Source organism: Nomia melanderi, chromosome 7, assembly GCF_051020985.1.
Source record: "Nomia melanderi isolate GNS246 chromosome 7, iyNomMela1, whole genome shotgun sequence".
Classification (NCBI taxonomy): domain Eukaryota; kingdom Metazoa; phylum Arthropoda; class Insecta; order Hymenoptera; family Halictidae; genus Nomia; species Nomia melanderi.
Genome location: NC_135005.1, coordinates 3,027,554 through 3,040,692, shown reverse-complemented (window position 1 = coordinate 3,040,692; position 13,139 = coordinate 3,027,554). Strand labels below are relative to the sequence as shown.

Genomic DNA, 13,139 nt, shown 5'->3' with positions numbered 1-13,139 from the left:
ATAAAAAATTCCTTGCTTTTAATTCAACACGAGGGGGATTTGACTTGTTTGTTTTCATATATGAATGGATTATAAGGTTGTTTCAGGTTAGAACTTGGATTTGGTTAGAATAGAGAAATGTTTTTGAATGTTCTACTGTTATTTGAGGTATTATGTTGAAATAATTTTAAGAAAATATTGCTTAAAAATGTCGTTATGTAAAGGTATAATCTTTAACCTTTAAGGTAACACCTTAAAAACTGTTGCTAAGAAAAAAACATGTTAATCTTATTATTATGTTTATAACCAAGAGCGTTAATGAATATGTTTAATAATCAAACTATTATAATGATATTAAGACAAAGTTTGCATGGTATGAAATTTTACCTATAATAACTTTTAGAAATTAAGGAAGATCTTTACATAATTTAGATACAATTTAAATATCCGCAATTTTACCTTAAATATTCTTTAAATAAACAACGACAACGTCAACGTGTTTTCCTTATAACTTTTATGGGTTAGTCTAAAGAAAAACACATTCAGATGTGATGTTCTTTTACGACGCACGTTTAAAGCTATTTTTCCAACGCGAATCTTCCTTGACAATTGAAACCATTCCCAGTTCGGGGATTACCATTCCTATAGTAGCGAAGGAGAAGGGAAAACATAAAATCGCGACTGTTATTCCAACCATGGTCGTGTCCTGACCTGTCCCACTAAATGCAGTCCTTACTCGTCGATGTCCGTGTGACCTCGTTTCATCACGACCTTGTTCCACTCTTCTTCCATTCATTGCATTATTCCTCCTGGAGGATTCATAATTTCCCTCCTATTTATCGTATTATTATTATTTATTCTTGTGTGCCAATTGTATTAATCCGTCAAATCCTAAATAACCTTCTAAATCCATTATAATCAAGATATGTCTATTCCGAAAATCCTGTATTATTATTCATATAACTAATATATTATTCTATAATAAGTCATTATGTATTAAGTATTATTAAGTAACAAGTAATGTATCCAAATGTTGGTGGCCGCTAATGACTTTACTGCTCATGTGACTACCTTACAATAAACTGAAATATATATACGCATATACGGATTATTTATAAATTGTAAGTGACACAGTAGATTATCTTTTGTAAAAAGTATCAACTACTTTATACACCAAGTACTTACGTTAAAAAATAAGTCATAACTGTGATACGTAAATATGTAATTATTTCTTTATGTGTTAAGCTCCATATTTTATTAAATTGAAAGAGAACATTCTTTACAAGTACCTTTACGTTATATAATTCACTTTTCTAATCATTACTAATTATTTCTACTTATAATAATGTTCATTTATATTATTTAATTTATTATTTTCAGTATTTTATCACTTTTTCCTCTAACAGTTTAATAAACATTTGTAGGTTAAACCTAATTATTTTAATAACAAAGAATGAAATGTTGGTGTTATGTATTAAAAGAATAGTAATTATATCAGTTTTAAATGTTTTGCACCAGATTCGTGGTAAATTAATAACAGTTTTCGCAAGGCAATGGAATTTTGAACCACAAAACCGACATTATCTTCTATCAATCAAATACGTATCAGTGTAATTACATTGTTATTAAATATCATATTCCACAAGATTAAATGGTCAGTTTAACTAAACTTGTTAATTAACAAATATTGGTTTATCTAAACTAATTCTATTATTCCTTTCGCCACGTGTGGATGGTACTAATAATTCGATAGAATTTCATTTATTCAGCTTGTTGTTGCTTTGTGACAGAAACTGATCACATGCTGGTATTTCTGACCATCCGTGTTACGCATTCCTGTGGCGTGTTTATGGTCGAGAAATTCCCTCAACTGCCCCCGAGTTCGGGTTATATGTTGAACGCAGCTCGATTTCATAGAGGCGACGTAAATTTTTCCTTAGTTTTCATGGTTTATCTACTACAACATAACAGTACTAAGTTTGTTATATATTTATTGGAATTTTATATAGTTATAAACTTCGATAAATATTTCTGCACACAATACGATTACCAGTAGAGAAAACAATTTGGAGTTACTGTAACAGGAACTCAATTATATAATTAACTTAGCTAGAAAGTCTTTTTGTTTTTTCCTAATAAGATGTTTGTTCAAACGATTAAATATTACAGATAAATAAATGCATTGAAAAATAACAGAAAATGGTTGAAGAAGATCGACAATTATAATTTTATGTATCTTTATTTGATATATTTAATATTGTCATTAAATTTAGTCTAGAAAGGCAACAAAATTTACTAGTTAATATTATAATATCTATATAGTACAAAAGAAATTTGAAATTATTTTACTAAATAATCTGTTATATTATACCATGATACACTGACTTTACGATTCTCCACAATATTTTAGAAAATAATGTTTTTTTCATTCTCTTGCTAACTCTGGAGTTTTGTTTAATGATTTTACATAGTAACATAAATAATATTTAAATGAAACAATTAGCTGAAAAAATACGGTTATATAAGGTGTTCGAATTTATAGATTTAATATATCTATAAATTCATAAATAACAAAAAAACCTGATGTTTTTATGCCCACAAAGTTATTAAGTTTCAAATTCCTCTCTTTATGTTTCAAACTCTCCTTTCTGTTTATTTCTGACTATTCTGTCGCACCCTTTCCTTTCTCAAATGTTTACTGTCCACTCGAGTCTCGCCTTCGCCATACACAAAAACGTACTCTTGGCACGTTGCAGTCTCACCACATAACAACATGAAATATTTCTTTCAGCAGGAAAACTTCATTTCTCGGACACTTCGCACGTTTCTTGAAAGCTTTCGGCCATAAAGTTTCCTCAAAATCAACCCTAAACGCTATTTCACTATATTTGTGATAAATACTTTTATCGAATGGAAATCATAAAATTCTTCTTCAAAATCCTTTTATTCACTAATTGAATCAGTGAAATTTTAAATAAATAAATCAGTTTAAAAATAAAAAATTAGAACTTGTGCAAACTAGCTATGGTATATATATGAGCTCAAAATTATTTTGTCTTGTACCTGAAAAATTAATATAAAATATTTTATACAGTTTTTGATCTCATTACTGAAATATACATAATTTTCAATAGACCAAAGCCTTCTTTTTACGTTTTATTGAATTTTTCCAATTTATAAAGTAAAAGAATTTACTATTCGCAAATTCTGTTCAGATTCATGGATCGAGTACAATGTCGTAAACAATGTGTATTCCACCTTCGAATTAGAGACGCATGATCGGAGATGTACTTGACCGTGTACGAGGAATAATAGTCTTTGATCAACAGCGTTCACCTCTGTCGTCTTGTTGCTCCTTAGAAACTACTAAACAGTTTCTTTGGCCAGAATTCTAACTAGATACGAAAAACGTGATCCTGTAACGACATAAACTAAGATTCATTGCAGTAGTCGGATTTAAAATATGAAATTCGAAATAACTATATAACAGTAAAAGATATTTAGTACGATAAAATTAGTCGATGTATAAACAAAGTTAAATTAAAAATACTAAAATAATGATCATTGCGATGGCTATTGGCTTGTGCTCGTTTTTATTGATTTTCTTATTTCGCAATTATTAACATCATAATAGTGTAAAATATCCGAACTTATTTAAAGAATTAAAAGTCTCAGTTACATAATATAATGAATACCAGCAGAAATGTAAAAGAATGTACTTGTATTGTTCCTATAAAAATTTGCAATTCAAACATATTGAATATTTTGTAGTCCTACTATTGCATAAAGGAAAACTAATAAGAAGTTTTAATTAAAAGGAAAAAGTCTGTATTAAACGTTATTTCGCAGAAAACGGCTTATAACATATTATTTAATCTGCAGCGCTGTAAATGTGCTTGCAATCCATTCGAGGGTATTTCGAACGATATTATCTTGTCGCGTAAATGAACGAACGACGAGCGAATTTGATGTACGACTAAATGTAAAATGTCAGATTATTTTACCGTTACCGTGGCCTGTTCACCGAACTATGAAAGCCAGGATAACGAAGCTGTAATTACTCGTTTTTGCGTGACGAGCTGTTTCATTCAGTGGTCCGCCAGAATCTTTATTAATTACGCAATGTTATTGAATGCGTGGATAGACAGCCGCGTTAATCCAATTTAGTCCGGCACGTATAAATCTCGCGTCATCACCGACAGCACAAAGGGTTTATAATTCAATTAGGAAAATCGACCGGTAGGAAATCGCTCGATAAAATATTAGGTGAGTTATTGGATCGGTTATAGATTTAACGTGACGAGTAATGCAGTGTTCACGAGTCATGGAATTATGTTCGCTGGTGGGATGACACTGATATTTTTATAACTGCAGCGAGATATTCGCGGAGTAGGTAGGTACCTATACATATGCTATTTTAATCGAGTTCCATTATAATTGGTCCTTAATTATGAAACGCTAAATGGATTCGAATGAACTTGCGAAAGCATCGTAACTCTTGTATATTGCATGGAAGAATTAACTGTAAAAACAGATCTTTGATGTTAATGTTTTTTCGTTATAGAAGTATAAATTAATTGAATACTAATAGTTTATGTATATTGTAATTGATGTATAGATACATTTTTTTCTTAACTAGTGACAGACTTGATACAATTAAATGTACAAACATTAATTATTATTAATTATAAGTATTACTAATTTATCTTATATAATGATGATTTCTTATATTTTAACGTATCCTAATTGTTGTCAATTGTTTTTTAGGATCTTTTATTCAAAGTTAATGTGGCATATTTTCTTCAACAAACTGTAATTTTAAGTGGTGATCAAATAAAAGTTAATAAAAGTTACTGTGAATAGCTTTAACGAACATTTATATATATATATTATATAAATGTTTTATTATAAGTATCATAAATCTACAATTCAACTATGAGAACATCAAAAATGATAATCGCTTCTGAGAGAATTTCCTGTTTCCTACATTTTTCTAAATCTTCTTCGAGGTATTTAACAAAATTTTCTTAATAAAAATACGTACATAAAATATTCCACCTTTAAAAAGTAATTAATTCAATCAAATCATAAAACGAATCAGATTGAAAGGAAAATCCAGTTTACATCTGTTACATCGCAAATGATATTTTCCACTTTTTGTTTCTTACTTGTAAAAGAAAAATTAAACAAATCTTTTTTATTTTGAATTATTAATGTTCAAGTATTTTTGCTTCTCAAGTGTCGACCAGAAAACGATCCGATTCGCCTGGGTCTGTCATATACGTTTCGATCCTTCCAGTTCACCGCTGGAATTCATTTAAACCACGTTGGCGGGTGACCATCGCGAGCTGTCTGCGTGCAGAATATATGAGTCCCGACTAAATAGCAAAGTGACTTGGTCACAAAACGCAACTGCAGCGGATATTAAACTCCCGACCAATTAACACGCGCGAAGCGAGCACACTTAACTGGCAGGTAGTCGATTACAGCTTCGAAGCGTAATGGACATTTCCGAAATACAGTTCAAAGAGTGGCTATCAGATGGTCGATCCAGTTCTCCGATTGCTAAGTGCCTGCGGGGTGCGAAAAAATTCAGGAATTAAATGTATGTTCCTAATACCAATTTTTATCGTGCAATTCCGCATATCATTTATATGAGGTTATCAAGAAAGTTTTGACGACTTCTTAGGGAAAACTGAATTTATAAATTTTTAATATTAGTAAGGAGATTAGTTAATGATATTAGTCATTGTTTTCGATAATCGTTTTCAATTTATTTACTAGGTCATTTGTGCTGTATATAAAGAAAACCTTATCCTTTGCCATAAAAATATAGTAAAAATCATCTTCGGACATAAAACCTAAAGTGCAGTATAAGTTTTCATGAATTTCTGTGACGTTATGTCCAAGTTGGAACTTATATAGCATAAGGTGCTGGAAATTCATTTGATGTTCACTTATAATAAACATTCATTTTTTAAATTTAACAATCAAGACACAATCCCAATTTAAAAATTCAATAATATTAACTGTCGATAGCTACCAAAATTATCAATACCATACAACAGATAACGAAAGAATAAGTGTATCAATTAGGGTAATCGAAAAACGACAAAACATTTTTGCCAACCTAATATTTGTGCATATTTCTGTAAATGAAATATATCATAGTAAGCATTTTGCGGAGAATAAAAAAGTTCTTAATTTACAAATTAATGTTTGTGTAATCTGTAATGTAAAATGAAGATTTATTGAATTTTTCATTTAAATTAGGTGACGAAATGTTATATGATAAACGATATGGCAAATGATGTCAACAACTCGCCGTTCTTATTTAAGCTCATGATTTCAATGGTATAATCTTCCGTTGTTAATTATTGTATATAATTGTAACATTCTGTTCTCGCATTATTATGACAATTTCGACATTGGTAATTAGGTTACGGAACATTGTAAAAGCCTATTAATTTACACTAAATGGATATGAAATTGATTGTGGAACCATTAGTGATCTATAATTAAATGACCAGACTGTGCATTTGCAAATGAATTAGACTGACAATTTTCATGTAGAAAATAAGAAATTTCTTACAAATAACGAGTTTTGAGTGCTCTTTGTTATTATAAACTAACATAAATGTAATCTATTCAACGTTCATGAACTGAAAATATTATTTATCAAAACTGTTCAATATTTAACAAACTTTCTCTTCATTTTGAAATGTGTCAAAGGAAATAGAGAAATAAAAGAAAGATGACTCTGAGTATTACAGCATGAAAATAAGTAATATTTCTTCACGTATATTACTAATATACAAGATATTTTAAAATTATTGAATTATATAAGTGAATTGGAAATAATATTGAAAAAAGTAAGAAAAGAAGAGAAAGCAAATTTCAGTTAACAGTTACTATGTAAAATTATGTGTAAGATTTAACACAATATATATAACATAATTTTTTCACAAATAATACAAATAATTCTGTAACTGATCGTTCGATCGCCCTGAATTCGTATTGTCGCAACAAATAATTATAAACTAATATCGAAAGCAGTTACTCCATCTTCAAATACTATAAAGATAAGGGTCAAAATAATTCAGATTTTACGATCAATAACCTGAATCCAATTTTGACCACGAACAGCCAGTGTACTAAAGGTACTTAGAAAGCAAGAAAGCAGCTGCCATTACGCCCCAAAGTGCCATGATAGCAAATATGAACTAACATACGAGGGACATTAGTGGAGTGTTCGTGACGCATACAGTTCCGATCAAAAGTATAAGACCAGAAATAACCATGAGTGATACTTTAGTCACTTCATTCATTGTTGCATTACTACCAAACAAAACTCTCTTCTAGCATCTTCCCATCGCTGGCATTTCCACTAATTTATATTTTATTCGATAGTAACTTATTAACCATCATATTGATTATGCAGTATATTGGCCATCATATTAATTATGCAGGATTAGTGATTCTACGATCATGTGATAAAACCTCTCTAACAATTACTCAAATTTTCTTTGTTTAAATCTCTATTCTTCGAAAACTCGATATGTCAGAACCGTTATAATTAGAAGGTTTCTCGTCTTCTTTCTTGATGTTCGACTTATCGAGGTTGGATTATATTTTATAACAATAAAATAAAATTTACAGTGCCGGTAGTTGCATGCATTGTTTATGACTAATTTTGGTATACTTTCGAAACAACTGATGCTGAATAATATTCTCCGCCCTCATTTAATAGAGAAACATGATCACATATTTTTGGCCGGTAGTGTACGTATTCAGGTAACATTCGCCAACGATCCATTAACCATAAACGCGTACATAAGCGACTCTTATGTCACAGGAACCGATATCGAAAATTCTGAAGTTCCGACACATCAGGTAGCTACACACGAGTCTCGAAATTTCTGACAGAAAGTATAGAAACACGATGTAGATAACATTTAGCGTGATTATTAACTATTCGCTTTTTTTAGTAACTGGGTCACGAATCTTTCATATTTATATGATATTTATATGCATGGTGTTTACCAATTTGTAAAATACAAAGAAACCTTTGCATTAACAAACATTAATGACGTTTATATTTTATTTATATCATAAGGAATATTTTAGTTGTCGAAATAAACTTTTCTTTATATATCGCTGAGTTTCATGAAATAATATAAAGAAATTCGGAATTTGCATAATAATTCGCGATGTAATAATATCTGTTAGAATAATTAAAATACGTAAATCAGTAAGCTTGTACAAAGCAATATTTTTTGGTGTAAAACTGCGCGAATATAAACGCGTGAAATATTTCATATAAAACATTTAGATAGAATTTTATTTTAGTCAAAGCAAAGAATGTAAAACGTTTGTTTTGCGTTTACTTTAATTAAAATATACAAAGAAGTGAGCTTTTGCAAAGCAATATTTTTTGGTACGAAAATAAGTGAATATAAGTGCATGAAATATTTCATTTGAGACATTTAAACAGAATTTTATTTTAGTTGAAGCAAAAAAGATAAATTGTTTATTTGAATATTACTCCCGTAAAATACGTAATCTCATTCCTTGGTATTTAACATTTTTCATGGGTTTTAATTATTTCAGATTCGCGGTAACTATTTAAGAAAGCAGTAAAGTGGTTTTTAGACAGAAGTGACGCTGTTGAAAACGGTGAACGACCGCCGCGAGCGTTAAGTACTCTAAAAAGGAGAAGTACGTTTAAAATAGTTCAATGTTATCTCCCCGGGAATCCGGAGGCATTTCGCTTCCATTTTGTCCACCTGTAGCTCTAGTTTTGCAGCTTTAACTAGTTCTCTTTGTCCCGCGCTTCCACAGATGATCCGTAGCGCGTGCAGTTATACTAGGACTCTTGTTATATCTCTGATGTACATATTGATATGTTAACACTAGGTTTACGGCATTTATTGCACGGCCTATTCTACTGCTCCTAGAAATATTCGTGTTCTTTCACTCAGATTTTGGAAGTTAGACGTTTAAAAATAGATAATTGAGGTATATGCTACTGTAATTGCATGAATTGAAGTTGACGTAAACATTTATCAAATAGGGTTTATAAAATTTAATATTCGTCAAATTGACGCGTTCTGTAAATATAGTGTTAAATAACAATATTGCTCTTTGCGCACTTCTAAATTTTATAAATCAGAGGAACAACTTTTTGCGCGAAAGCAGTTATAGACTGCCACATACATTTATCCACTATCATGAAGAATTTTCCACCATTCATTTTTAGTACTGTTTGTTACATTTCACTTTTTTTCTTTTATTAACATTCAAAGTACATTTTTTGTGTAATATAAAAGTATCTATACATTCCACCAGAGTGATTAAATGAATGTGTACACTTTCCAGATCTCAATTATTCAGAACTTATCTATAATAATTTTGGGAAAAAATGAATTTCTCATTAGTAAGTACTTGATAAAGAGAATAACGACACTATCATGTCATTTTATTTATATCTTCCTGTACTCATTCTTTTTTACAAGGAATAATTTACAAGGAAAATATCAGAAAACACCATAAAATTGTCTATACTCACAGTCGTCAACTACAAATAACGTAAAACATGAATCATTGGGTAAGTAATATCCAATAATTTTCCTCTAAGCCAATGTCTCATGCGAACAACCGTTTAAATTATCCAAATTTATTTCCATTCCTAAATATTCATGTTTGTGCTCCACGAATTCTGTCAACGAAAACCAACAGAGAGGACCGCCCAAGAAATTTCGCCATCCAGAAAATAAATGCAAACGATTCCGTCGGTATGCACACCGACATTGTAAACACGTCAGTCCCGTTGAAAATAACCGACCGACGATCATTTCCGGCGAAACGTTCCGGAACGACAGTAAATAAAGTGAACCCTGCGAGTAAACAGAATTGAAAGAGAATATTCGTCACCGGCTGCGGTTCCCTGCTCTTGGGTCACGTTCGCTACCCCTAAAGTTGACACACATAGAGATATCTGGCAAGGTCATCGTCGTCTTCCACAAGCGAACGTTAAGGCTGCTTTCATACGACGGTACATGTATCACGACGTGTGTATAATAGATACCGAATCCACAGGGTGTATCCGATATTACAGCCAAGCATGTCTGCATTCCTTATGAAAAAATAAGTCGAAAATGTAGAATTTTCGTGTTCTACCTGATTTAGGCCGTTTCTATATATTTAAATTGAATCCCTTCAAATTCAATTTACTTTTAAATCAATTTAATTAATAAGAAATTCATTTCAAGTAATAAATTTGTTCTTTAGTATTACCATCCTTAAATATTATTTCATAACCATATAATTTCAAACAAAATTCATTGTTTAACAGTATAAATTCTCTTTAAATATTATTCTTTAAATAAATTCTGTGATTATTGGTTCATAAATGCTAACCTTTTACTAAAATATTATACAACCTTATTTATAAATTAATGAAATTTAGGCCTCATTTTCTATTTAGGCTTCTGTGGTGAATGAGACTTGTCCGAGGACATTTGTTCAGTTGTTGGCGACCTAGCACTCTTGTTTGAGGGATCATATTTGAAGCCGCAGGCTTTGCCTACGTGGATTTTCGGTTCATGCATATGATTCGCTGAGGCGCTTGCACACACTAAGTGGGTCCTGCGACAAAGAGCGAGAACAGCCGTTTCCGGGCTCGCAATCGTTTTCTGCCTCTATGACTCACGAATGCCAGGTTACTAGCAACACTGCCAAGCCAAGCAATAATTTTCAGTGTTTTGCATTTTCCATACAATATAAGCATAAATTACTGTTAAGGTTTGTATTTAACCTTTAATTATGAAAGTCTGAAGATGACCAATTAATGTTAAATATTCTCGTTTGTAACAACTAATACAAAAATTTATTGAACTTGTTTTTATTTATTTAAACGTATCCACATAACAATAGTATCAACTATACAACGAAAATTTCACTGGCCTCAAAACCCACGATATTTTATATAGAGGTCTATGAGACCGTACGTCCATACTTACAGGTTAAGAGTAAAGGTATACGCTAACTAGTGTTTTATTTTTTTACATGTTATAACTTTTAAACACATATTTAAAATCTTACATTTATTTAATACTTTTCTTTAGTTTTGCTGATAGAATACGCTGGTAAAGTTATGCGAAGATAACTGACACTCTATATAGTGCCGCATATGTATATCATCGAGTGAAAGCGGCCTAAGCCGCACATATTGACCAGTCCAGGGGACTTTTGGTGGTACGTGCCCTCAGGACGTTAATTTCAACATTCTGGAAAAAGGAGAAAACGTGTGTCCTCCTTGGGGGCGGTCAAGGGGCGTGCGTTGCCATGGGACGCAGGGGAAACATAGCAATATTCTTCTGTTTTCAGGATGACTAGGCAGGTAGAGTGCAATTTCGCCAGGCTCTACGCTGACGCGAACACTTTATGACCTTCACTTTGTACTACTGCGGATTTTGTCAAGCAAATCCTACAAACTGTTATATTTTCTTGGGAAAATCGTATTAGTATAAAAATGAGAAGAAGTTTTTTTAATGCTAATATTGATATGTTTAATATTTAAGTTTTGGTAATTGAAGGCAAACAATAAACGTCAATGAAATAAATTGTTGGTTTGTACGATAAACAATTTAATTCAGGTAAAAGTGTTTTAAAAGATATTTACTTTTAAAAACCTCATTTTCTACGTTTCCCTGAAAAATGGTCAACTACTGATGCCAGGTCAATTACTGGTGCCTTTACCTTAATGGTAATGGTTTGATATGTTTACAAATTTTCTTTGTTCCATTATTTTCTAGAAGGTAATACGTGATGTTATAAGTGCAAACATTTCAGGTGATTTTTTGTGAGAATCACGTTATTGATTTAATATGTTGTCTTTATAAGTCTTTTATAGATTGGAAGGACTTCTTGGTATTTTTAAATAAGACGATCGTACCATGCTTTCAAGCATTGAAACGCAGATTTCTGTTCTTGTATAATGTATAATATATTTGTCAAACGTTGTTCAAACGTGAAATAAAAATGCTTTGTAATTTATTTTATTAATTTAACTTGATTTAATGTTACTAATTTAATGAGACTTCAAATTTTCCATTTTACGATGTTGATAATTTTCTGTGATTTGTTGGATAAAAGAATCTATGTGAAATATATGGTGAAAACGTTATTTAATTATCAAGTAGTGGAACTTATTGCGAATTAATACACCCTAAAACTATATATGCTAGATTGTTATTTATTCACTTAAAAACTGAAATGATTATTCTTTGCCACTTAACACGTAAGGTAATAAAAATGATTAGATTTAAACATATAAAGAATTCAAAGTTCTGGCCTTTAAGTGTCCATTGCAAATGAATATAGAAATAATTACGTACGAGAAAGTCAAATAACGATAAATCCACAAATGTTTTGATTTTTGCTTAACCCTTAAATGGTCGTATATTATATATATCAACTTTTCTGTAACTTAAAATTAATAATTTTTGTTTAGAAATGAAATACAGTATACATAAAGGCTACATAGAATTCATAATCTGATCACTGAAAAAGACATAACCGTTCGAGAAATTTAAATGGACCTATTACAATGTAAGTCTGACATAGAAGTTATAACATTTAAAATAAAATATGCCAATAGTTTATTATCTCAGAACAACTTTCCTATTTACACTGTTCACTTTTTACTGGTATCAAAAGGGAACAGATATTCACTGAAGTAAAACACAACTTTTAAAGCTAGAACTACCAAATGGATCAAATTGACCCATTCCTAAATTATTCTTTCTCAATTGTTAACAAGACAACAGATGCTTTTTTGAGAAATTACTAAAGAAATTTATTTAATAATAAACAAACTGAATCATATGTCAATTAGCGTCTCAATAGTTGCACTGTTAGAACTTCTACAGAAAGATTTGAAAAAGTCAATTTAATTACTCAATAATGTTAGTATTAACACACTACCATTTTCTCATAGGTATCAAAATTGTTTAAAAAGCACTTCAATAGCAGTCTTTCTTTAAAATGATTCACAAACCTACATCTTGTAAAGTTTTAAACGGTTATGCCTTCATAAATGTAAACTGCTGTAAAGAATTAATTTCAAAACAAAGATAAACCTTTTTCAATAGTATGTA

At 30.6% G+C, this 13,139-nt stretch overlaps 1 protein-coding gene across 10 annotated transcripts in view; it reads right to left on the bottom strand.

Annotated features, from left to right (window-relative positions):
- The window catches only part of Nmdar2 (glutamate ionotropic receptor NMDA type subunit 2), a 466,012-nt gene that overhangs the window by 102,772 nt on the left and 350,101 nt on the right, over positions 1-13,139 (bottom strand). The gene's annotated exons all lie outside the window — the stretch shown is intronic.